The sequence below is a fragment of the Trematomus bernacchii genome, unplaced genomic scaffold (assembly GCF_902827165.1).
Source record: "Trematomus bernacchii unplaced genomic scaffold, fTreBer1.1, whole genome shotgun sequence".
Taxonomy (NCBI): domain Eukaryota; kingdom Metazoa; phylum Chordata; class Actinopteri; order Perciformes; family Nototheniidae; genus Trematomus; species Trematomus bernacchii.
Genome location: NW_022987313.1, coordinates 7,720,727 through 7,732,446, shown reverse-complemented (window position 1 = coordinate 7,732,446; position 11,720 = coordinate 7,720,727).

Genomic DNA, 11,720 nt, shown 5'->3' with positions numbered 1-11,720 from the left:
GTTTTTATCCTGCCCGTGGAGAAAAGCAGACAATATAGAAACAAGCTTCTTAAATATTTGCAAGTGTCCATTTACCCAAGACAGGATTTAATTTAGCCTAGTAAATATGCCGTGTAGCTATAGTGCAAATACAACCCTTTCAAAACGACCTAACATTTAAATAATAGCATTAACGCAAACATATGATATGATTGTTTATCTGTTGGACAGAATAGGTTATTTCTTAATCAAGTTGACATTGTAATTGACTGCAGGCTTTATTAATGTCTTTGATTATAAATCCAGCTTCAAATAAATGTTTATCCTTAAACACATCAACACAATATTCCTAAAATAGTTTTAATCGTGGTACAATACAAAAACTGTTTATTTTGTTGCCACTCAATTTTTTTAGAGTAGCAACAAAATACAGTTTTTGTTGTCAGCTACATCCCTCACTGATATCTGGAATAACAATCTTGTATTCCACGTTGAAAAAAATATCAGTAAAAAAATATATATATCTGCACAGCATTACAACTATTATTTTTACTAGACTCTAGACTTTAAATCAGAACAAGTTGCCTACAGCTTTTTAATGTGGTGAGCAGAGCAGAAGTTAAAGTCGAGCTTTTCCAACTGATGGGACAGACACCTGGTTTCGTCCAATTTGCGATTAATTAGGCTACAGTAACTTCTGCAACAGACAAAAGCCTTTCAGCTCGAACAACACAGAAGCTAAATCTATGGAAAGAGAGGAAACGAGTGAAGGGAAATAAATGGGGTTGGGGGGGATTTTTTCTTCCTTTTTTATGTTTTTTTTTTTTTGCTGCTCCTCTTTTCAAACCACAGGGACAAAATGGCTGAATATTTCCGTTTCTATTGAAAATCAGGAGGACCGGGGACTCGATGAAAAAGTATTTTTCGCAGTCAATAAGGTTGTCAAACTGGTCAGCGGTAATCAGTGCTAATGATGGGTCTGGGGTCCCTGCTCGGACAAAAGGGGCCCTGCCGCTGTTTTGTAAAGGGAAGCGACCGCGGGTCCCTCTCCAAAGAAAAGACTCCTGTGAGGGGAGTCTGGGGCACGGAAATCACAACTTCTCTAGTGTGTGTGTGTGTGTGTGTGTGTCTGTTGAGCTCATGGCTTGGCCTATTATAAAGGGATTTTAATTACCAGTTAAATGTTTTATGACCTGCCTAGGCACCCATGGACACAGCACATGCGTAATTTACTAGATTATTAAATATAGTGTGTTCAAATCTGATCAAGGCCTTGAAGAGACAACTTCTCACACTCAGTTGATCCGGTGGGCAGAGCTGCAGCAAGTATTTCAGCTTTAGAGCCTTTCGACAAGTTAAGGGTTGTCAGTGAGGTTAACCTGCCTATAAGGACAGGCTCTTTGAGCTGGGGCTGTGATATGTGTTGAAGGGCAGGCTGCAGCCTCGACTATACATAACGTCTTTGTTGTTATTTAATCTGTCAACCACGTTCAGTGTGCAGACACTCTGCAGCGCAGTCAGTCAGCAGAGTGACTGCAGTGACATGACAGCCGGGTATCACTGCAGAGAAATGTATTTATGTATCTGACTGGGTTCGATCCGTATTTTAACCAAGAGTAGTCGTTTTTTTCTGTCTATAAAGCTTCAAACTTAAGAGGCAACTGTATTTGTATTTTTACCATAACGTTATCAATGTAAAAGCCTATTTAAGGCTATTAATAAAGTTGCCCTACAAGTCGTAATAATACAACTAGTGATAAAATAAGGATATATTTGTATTATATTGAAAATGCTTTGGAGCAGCCCAATTGATATGAGAATACTAATTATAAATAGGATTTAAATAAAACATAAAAAATGCTTAAACATAAAATGCAAACAGAAGACCTTTAGGTGCCACATTAACAGACTGCATGATTATTTTCTTAGCAAATATGCATGGCTGTCGGATTCAAAACTGTATTTTTATTTCAAAGGCGAGAAGCCCTGCCGGGCAGACTTTAAGCAGAGAGGAATACAAATAAAAAATTCGGTAGCTATAGGCTGACATACAGTATAACCTTATTATCCACAATATCCTACAGGGAAAAATACACAAATCAGGTCACAGAGAGATGGTGTATGAAATTCTCTCTTCTTCTATAAACTGTGAGGATTTGAGGTGAAGACACTTTGCACACCGGTGCATCGTCGCTTATTTAGTCATATTAACAGGCACAGGAAACTGTTTACGTTCAGCTTTGGTATTGAAATCAAGCATTCTTGCAGCTTCCAACCTCATGTCTTCTCTCTAACTTTCCACAAAATTACCCACCACGTTTTGCTGATGTTCAAAGCCATATTGTTGCGTTTTAACGCAGTTTGTTGGCTACTTTCTAGACACCCTGCTTTATCCCTAACCTGTAGACTACAATACAAATATTTAAACGTGTCCTGCTTCACGATTGGTTGGCCGTGTGAACACCTGTCATCGTATTCTCTGACCAATACTGTACTTTCGAGGTGCAATGTGATATAGGCTACATGTAGATCGTTTTCCCGTTTAAAATGTGCATAGTGGTGTGGCAGCAGACATATGGACGTGCTATGCAAACATTTCAACCTTACCTCATCAAAAAACCTTTGCACTGATCACATTCAGGCAGACTCTTTAAAATCTTCAGAGAACAAAACCCCACTTGATTAATTTGGGAGTAGAGGGGAATTCACAGAGATTTGTTTGTTCGTATTATCTGCGATTATAGTATATTTACTATATTGAGTGTATATATATATAGTATAGTATATTCCACTGTATCTGGACGCAATTTCTTTTACTTTTCTGTCACATACAGCAGTCAGGTTTAGTTGCTTTGCAGAATCAGATTATTAATGGAAAGTACCCCCAGCACTTTGGGCAAACACCTGTACAGTCTGATGCAATCCAATAGCACCATTTAACCAGAAAGTCACTGAATTTAAGCCTATAATAAGTCATGTGTTCTACTGGATTGCCTTATATTGAGATGTGCTAATATTCTGACCTCCTCATTTATATGAATAGGGAGGACACACATTTAGAAACATCTCTTAAAATATAATTCAGTTCAACATTACCATTATAAATACACCACCATGAAGAATACGAAATGTATAAACACTTAATAGATCGGGGAGTTTATTATATATCTCGCTACTTGACAGTATAATAAGGTAAAAACTCTATAATGTATTTTTATGAAAGGGAGAGTTCTGCATATGTTCATTCTTGGTACTTTATTTGGATAAACATAATGTATTTGAATGCAGAACCTGTACCTGTAACAGAGTATTTTTACACTTTGATAGATACACTTTGAAGTAAACTATTATATAATTTAGCTTGCTTCGCTTTCACCTTATAATCTGACAGCCTTATAGTTCCCCGGGCTTTGATAGCCTACCTTTTATGTATTTTCACGAAGAAAATAAACTTTAAAAAATACTGTTGCATAATAAGGACCAGTATAATATTAATAATACAAATTATAACTGCAGCAATAACCTTCTCTATCCCATACCACTCCAACTATGTTCTATATATTTTAAAACCATTGCTTGCTGTTTCCAAGGTAAAACATGAACTCGGTTATTTTCTGATAAATCAACAAAAACCTAGCTATCAAAACTGTTTCTGCGGAGGACCAGATCAAATCAACAGCGAACATTTTTTCAGCTCATTGTGCGGAAGGCCATGAATTCATATAAATATATTCACATTTGAAAACTGCTATTCCACCATCAGTGTTTCCAAACCTTGGACATGGCCTACTGCTGTTTCGGTGCTTGTGAGTGTTATTGTAACCTATTATTCCTTTACCATAAGACCTGTTGTTTCTTCTCAAATGTTTAAGAACTCTCATGTATCGTGTTGCTGCTTCATCCTCTGAAGGCTCCACAGGGAACATGGAAACTGCAGACCAGTGACGCCCCCTGGTGGCCGGGAGTGGATGTTACATCGACCTGCACGATAGTTGGCACTTTTTAAGTTTACCTAACTACTGTATATAAATCCATAAAAAGCGTAGAGGAAGTTAGATATTATATGCAAGATATTAAACTACAAACCCGCAATTCATCCCTCCCTGTCGCCTGAAATTGCTGTGAAACAGGTTCATGCCGATTCTGACCATTAGTTTTTTCCAACATACAACTATACTGCCAAAATACAATTATTGAACCAATAGTGCACATTACGCCTGCCATCTAAAGAAGTTCAACCAAACACCAACAACTGTAAAAAAATAATAATAAAGATTATACACACTGTGTAAAACTATCCTCCATACAATTCTCTCACAGAAAAAAAATAAAACAAAAATATAAAGCCTTACTTATTTTACTTTAAATTCATGAATTTTCCACCTTTTTTAAATAGTCCCCATTTGATTCATGACTCTAAGGATTCTCAGAATTAGTTAAGTCAAATACCAAATGTGTAGTTTGTGTAATTTGGAAATGTTTCTTTAGAAATCCACACATTTCCTGAAAACAATACTAACGGACATGGCATAAATATCCCCCTAATGGTGTCCTGATAAGATGTAAAGATGCCCAAGGCTTCAGGTAAAATCCAGGTAGGCATATTCCATAGAATATAATATGTGGGTCAGTAATAAATACAGAGTCCAGATTAACATTGAAACACTGCATGAGACTTTCAGCACCACGGACAGAGACACTGTTCATCTAATTAATCAATCCGTGCACAATTTATCATAACAAATTATATCATGTTTTTACAGGTCCTTTGATTTCTACACAAAAACACCTGGGCACATTTTCCTCGGCTTAACCCTCCTATTGTCTTTGTTTCCCCCCCCTTACTTTGGTATTTGCGGTCAAATTGGTCAGGTCCTGTTTTAACTGCTATTACATTAACACAAAAAACCATTAATCATCACCAAATTTCATTTAACACCCTTTCAAACTGTAAATATTGTATCAGACTACTGGTATACATGAAAAACTGCAGTAAATATACAGAGAATAGACACTGAACATGTATTGTGTGTGCCAGGTGTGATTCACATGGGGGAATGGGCACATAAGGGGGGAACACACGTGTGTGTGTGTTTTGCGGGAACACCATGGGTGTTACAAAGTTGACTAAATCATCCAAAATGCAATGAAAGTGGTGATCAGCAATTGTATATGTTCAAATGACTACTGTGAAGGATATCATAAAGCCTTAATGCAATCGAATGTAAAACAAATAAATTATGATTGATGAAAGTAGTAAATCGGTCAGATTTGACCCGAAGACAACAGGAGGGTTAATCATGTGTTTAGTATCTTCTACAGAGATAACCCCCCCCCCCCCACAAACACACACAATCTGTTTACTTTTGGTCTTCACATGATGGTCTAGGACTAGGTCTCTTAGATTTGTGATGTTTAATTAAGCATTATTATTTCAGAAAAAATGTCTTTCCAATTATGTGGCAGAAGTTTGCACAAAACTGTGCAATTTATGCATATACAAATATAGACTTTTAATAAGCAATGAAATGGGTATATATAATTGACAGAGTTACAAAAATATCCAACATTTTAGGGAAAGAACATCAAACATTGTTATAATAATCCCACAGCAACATTGTTTTAGAGAGGTCTACACTATAAATTGTTATTATAATTCCACATCTTTTTTAAGTGTAAACCCACAAAGACTCAGATAATTGCCCCACATGTAAGTCAGTCTCATAGGGCTACGTATTGATTATATTGAACCATAAGACAACAGACTGATGTTCTGCAGTTTTTAAATTCAGAAACCTTTGAGAGTTTGCCTTCACAGAAATTGATTGGCTCTGTTTAGTTCTGCTTTTAAACGTTTCCATGTACAGGCTCCAAGTAGCTCTTTGTACTTTTTGGCAGGCGGATCAATTGATACATCGCTCTTCCAACCTTGCTCGTCTGCTCCACTCACAAATCCGCTGTTTGTTAGCCCATACAATGCAGACAATGTGAGGCAATTATGTGAAGTCAGCTAGCGTTCACATCATCAGGCTGCTCTGCTCGCACAAAGAGCACTAATGTCAGCCACAGTCCTCGCCTGCTAGTGGAGCTGTAAGTGGCCTTTGTTTTGACAGGAGCTGGTGACAAAACATGAGATGAAAATATGATTCAGTGCTGAGGTTGTGTGAACACGAATATTGACAGAGAAGATATTAGAGGAAGATGGAGGGCAGATGTCCTGCAGCATTATGGAAACGGTAGACTCTTAAAGCAAAAGAAAGTAGACTTTTGATAAAAATGTAAATACACAAATTCTCCAAATACCTTGTTATGTAAAAGGTATTTGAGCACCTTCTTAAACCTACATATGAATCCTGTTGTTATTAAGAGTGTCTTCTTTCAATAATACAATATTAATGTATGTTATCATTATAATGTAGTTCATCCAGCATCATGGCCAGTTTAATCCACATGGGGGCCAGACTGTAAAGGTTGTGGGGCTCTATAGCTTCCTCCTCCATCCCCAAATTAGCAGGAAATAGTTTAATAAAACCATTTATTTAAGGTATAGACCTTGTTCTCTAAAGACAATTTGAAGAAATGAACAGGTGCAAATTACATTATTCATTTTCTGCCACACTGTCATGTCTGACTGGGTCACCTGCATACAAAATAAATAGTTCATGTTTTTAGTTACACCTGTACTTGTCCCATATGCGTGAAGGCCTTTATTATGCCGTAGTGGTGCATATCGTCAAACAAGTGTGCAATTCATTAAATCACAACAAATTCATTTCCAGAAAAGTAACCTTGGTGATGTGGATTATAAATTACATTTTACATTGAGGGGAAATTATAACATAAACAGGCCAAGAAATAATAATCTCTCAGCTCAGTGAGTGAAGTGCAGAGTTTGGACACTAGATGGAGACAGTGACCACAGAAAGAGAATATTCTGAGACTGACACATCTCCGATTAATATTCAGACTTGTTTATTTTGAACCAAAACACCAAGGATACCCAATGGGAGTGCTTCATTCTTTATGTGGGTTTACACAAAAAGAAAACCATAAAAATACTCATAATTAGAAATATTTTAGTTTTTAAACTCTATAACTTAGTTTTTATTTTTACATTTTAATGCAAAATGTTTGATCTCAAATGAAATGTTTTTTGTCAGTAATATTACAAATATGAAATACTTTACCAAAGTGCTGTGAGGCTATTTCAAATGCTTTTCTTATTTTTTCAGTGGTTGTTTTAATTTATTATTTGGAATATTATTTATTAATTGGTTTTGAAATTTTAAATATATATTAAATAACATCATTTATATACATCATACATATGTGTTCATTAATATTTTCCTATTTAAATGTACGGTTTTATTTGCGTGTCAGTAGTGTCTGTTCTTGCAGTACTGACTTTTGACCACAAGATGGTGGACAAGATCCACAACAGAGAGGAAACCACTCGGCAGTGCTGCAGCTGAAGGTTTTTATCATGCATTAATGTATTAATAAAAGTCCTAATATAGTTAACAAAAACTTTAAGGACTTCCTCACCGAAAAAACCTCTGTCCAGGGACAAAGGCCTGAGAGGACATAGTACGTATTTTGGATTCATTCTACATATTTTTTAAACGTTTGCTTATTTCAGGGGTCCAGTTGGGCTCCATTTAATGATGGAATACTTAACTCACATTACGATTATGTTTGACTGTACAAAGAGTTTTAAAATACACGGTGAATGTAGGCTACTCATTTACAAACAAACTACAGGTACACCAGCAGTAAACATGGATCTGGTGTAAATGAGCGTACAGCATTACCGAGTGCAGGGTGTGAACGTACATGTGTAAGAAAGTGTTGAGGCAGGGCGAGGGCACCAGTTGGGATTTTTAACGGTCTAAATTTAAACTCTCTGGTCTCCAGTTTCTGCAGCTGTCGCCAAGTTTAAGTTCAGCACCTTGAGCCTTTCTCAGTCATGCTCCTGGGTCACAGTTATAAACCTGCCAAACTGTGAGACAGAGAGAGTGAAGCAGAGACCCTCGTCTGCCCTTCATGAGATCTCATGGAGCTCAGAAAGTCCAAAAAGTTCCAGTGTCATTGAACTGAAATACCTGCACAATTATCAGCTCATCCTCATGTTACACACCGCCTCTCCTCAGAATACACTTCTACTACACTGCACCTCTTCTGAAATGGTTAACAGACTCTTATTGTTAAACATTTTCTGTGAGAGCAAGGAGCGGAAACTATCTGTTTTGGTTTTGGTTTGCTCCTATTTCCCCCTGCTTCCTAATCATTTATCATAGAATCAAATTAGTATTTTATTAGAATAAGAATTTGTGAGTTCCCCTAAAGGTTTAACAGGGGCATGCATTTATTTGTGTTTTGTCAAAACTGGTTATGACAAAGTAGAACAAAATACTGGATACACCTGAAATCATCATGCTCATATCATATTTATTCCAACAATACATGTTAGTTAAAACTTCACTGGGGCATTTATCCTTTAGATATTAAATAGATAAAGACAGAGGACTCAATCATGTATCTCATTTGTCATAATTTGGGACAGATCATTGTGGAAATACACTTAATTTAAGGTGCTTTCTAAATACTAGTCAATCAATCAATCAATGTTTATTTATATAGCCCAATATCACAAATGTTACATTTGTCTCAGTGGACTTCACAGTTTGTACAGAATATCAGTACGACAAAACGACACCCTCTGTCCTTAGACCCTCACATCGTACAAGGAAAAACTTCCAGAGAAAAACCCCACAGTTTAAAGGGGAACATGGGAGAAACCTCAGGGAGAGCAACAGAGGAGGGATCCCTCTCCCAGGACGGACAGACGTGCAGTAGATGCCGTGTTTAAATTGAAAAGATAATACATTTGCAACATAGGTAGACCAAATGTTTGGAAATGCATGTGAAGAAGAAGATGAATCCACGAGGATATCCATCCAGGACTCAGGATCCAGGACCACAGCAACTAGTGTTCTATCCTCCATGTGTCATGCAATGTTATGCAAAACACTGAATCATTTGTCATGCTGCTTGTATTTTCTTTTTGTATGTGCATGTTGTGTGTCTACATGATCTTGTCTTTGTTTGTTTTAATCTCTGTCCTTTTTTACCTTTTCTTTTTATGAGTATTTGTAAAAGTGTGTATGTATTTTTTTGACAGAAAACCAAAGTGTGATAATTGTGCTAACTGTAATGTTTTGCACTTGAAACATTTGTTTCATAATTGAAAAGCAACACAAAAGTAATTCACTGAGAAATTGAGCTAAATTTGACAATTTCACACAGTTTTGAGAATGATGATTTCCATTAGACATTTATACCAAAGCAACTAAAAAAACAAACATTTAAATTGAACCTAAACTGATTAAAATGTGGCTTTTTGAAAATGTTATTCAGTACTATTCCACATTATTTATTAATTCAACATGACATTGCTTAATCACAATTGTTTGGTTTCTTTCTAATCTTCAAAATATCTATGATTGATTGAAATCTTCTTTGTGTGTGTTACTTAGAAAATCACATACTTAAAATGAAGTATAACAAAGGTATTCTAAGGAAATCATTGGATGTAACTTTTAAAACGTCTACTCTAAGTATCTCACTAACTGATTTTCTTCTTCTCTCCAGGTTGCTCTAAGACACAAGTCTGCATGCAGCAGCAGGAGGATGATGAGAAGGCTTCTTCATCTCTGCTGCGTCTTTGATCGGTGAGTGGATTTCCATAAATGTTTTTCCAAAGTGCAGCCTTAATAAAGACGACTCAGTCATTGTGGTGGAGTGAGATGACAGCTCTGTTGTGCGTAATTATAGCTGCCACATGTGATAAACATGTTTCCCACACGACAACAAAGATCCTACTAATTTAGCACTCCAGCCTGTACTGCATAAACAATCATCACCTCTGCAGAAACACAAGACAGATGGACACATAGATGCATAGATGCAGTAGGTAGATGTATACAGAGACATATACACTGACTGCTGCTGCATTGAGCCTACTGTCCAGTGGCAGCTCTGGGCCTAATAACAGAGCTTAGCTGGCATACCAGAGCCGGTGGCACATTGGTGTAGCGGTAACTCAGAGAGAGCCTGGTAATTACCACCGGCCGCTGACACCATGCTGCAAATGCACCAGCCAGCACTGAGGGGACCAGCATTTCCTCCCCCCCCCCCTCACGCTGCCAGGGTGCCCCACTGACCAACCATGGCACAAGACTTAGTAGTGGGAATAAAGTGCTTGCCAAACAGCAGACAGACAAATAAGTATTCTCTCTTTCTGCTCCATTAATACCAATCTGGAGCAGTTAGAATGTGTTATTTTACCCCGATCTTTCTCTCTGTTTTTGTCTTGGACACACTCGACTTGGCCCTGAGTGCTGAATGAGCAGCCCTGGAGGATTCCTCTCAGGAGAGGCCCGCTGGAAAACATACTGCAGTGCCGGAATGGGAAGTTTATTTTGCTTGGTGCATGAATATCTGTGGGATGTGGGGCTCTGAGCACAGAGGGCTGCAGGAGCAATCCAGTTTCATCACTGCAGCAGCCTCCTGCTCTTTCACTCTCTGAGGAAATAACTTCAGTACATCCCCCCACTGCATCTCAAATGATTCCTAATTTCATGTCTTAGTTTCATGCCTTCTCTTCTCCACTTTCCCCCCCCCTGTTCTTCTATCATCTGCAGGCTAAAATGGGCCCAGCAGCAGCTTTTCTCTGGGCCTTTTGTCCCTGCTCAGGGAGACGTTTGGCACTCAGAGGATCGTGTTACAACTTTCATTTCCTGAATATTTTTCTTTCCTTTTTTTTTTTTCTGCGTGGAAACCTAGAAGGGTATTTTATCCTCCTGCTCTGCGGCCTGGAGATGAAGGTCGAGGGGAGCGAGATGGCAGCTCAGATTCGGGCTGCTGTCACTCCAACGTCGGCAAACAAATAAAGTAGAAACTGCTCATAGCTGCAGGGTCCTGGCGGAGGGGAGCTGTGGTGTAGTTTTGGCACAGCGGGGTGTGGATCATGTCTGTGAAGTAGGAGGCTTGGTTACTTGAGCTATTTGTGAGCCCCAGGATAGGTGAGGTGATGCCCTTTGGGAGTGTGAGGTGTATTTCATTATCCCATATCCCATACCACTTCCTCTTGTTGTGTCTGCCACCCCAGCCCCTCCCAAAATGCCCTTGAGCCTGATCACTGCTGTGTCTGTGTTTAGACTCGTGGGTCTTTCTTGGCTGAATATCGAAGCAGAACATCAAGCCGTATCGTGCTAACAGTCTGCAGAAGTATCAATTATTAATCTTGTTGCAAAAAAGAATGCCCATGATATGATACCAAACCCGGTCATTATGGCTCTAGTTATGTCTGGCTCCTTCAATCCATCAAGGCTGTTTTATGTTCGGTTCATCCCGCCTGTACATAACACATCTCTGGATACAGTAGAAGAGATGTTCAAGGCAGAAAGAGAAACTTTTAACAAATTCCTTTTTCTGTTTTTTTGGGATATCACATGTTTATTATTTAAGTACATTTCCTTTTAGTGTTAAGGCGGATTTCATCTATATTTCTTTCCTAATAAAGGACCATTTCCCCCTTTGTAATTGTGAGGCTCAAGGATATATCTTAATAGTTTATTGCCAACAATTACGCTATATGGCATGTATATGTACTGTATATAATTGGTTCTGAGTACACAGTGAAATTCATCCTTAGATCAAACACACCTCTCTAAATCAGC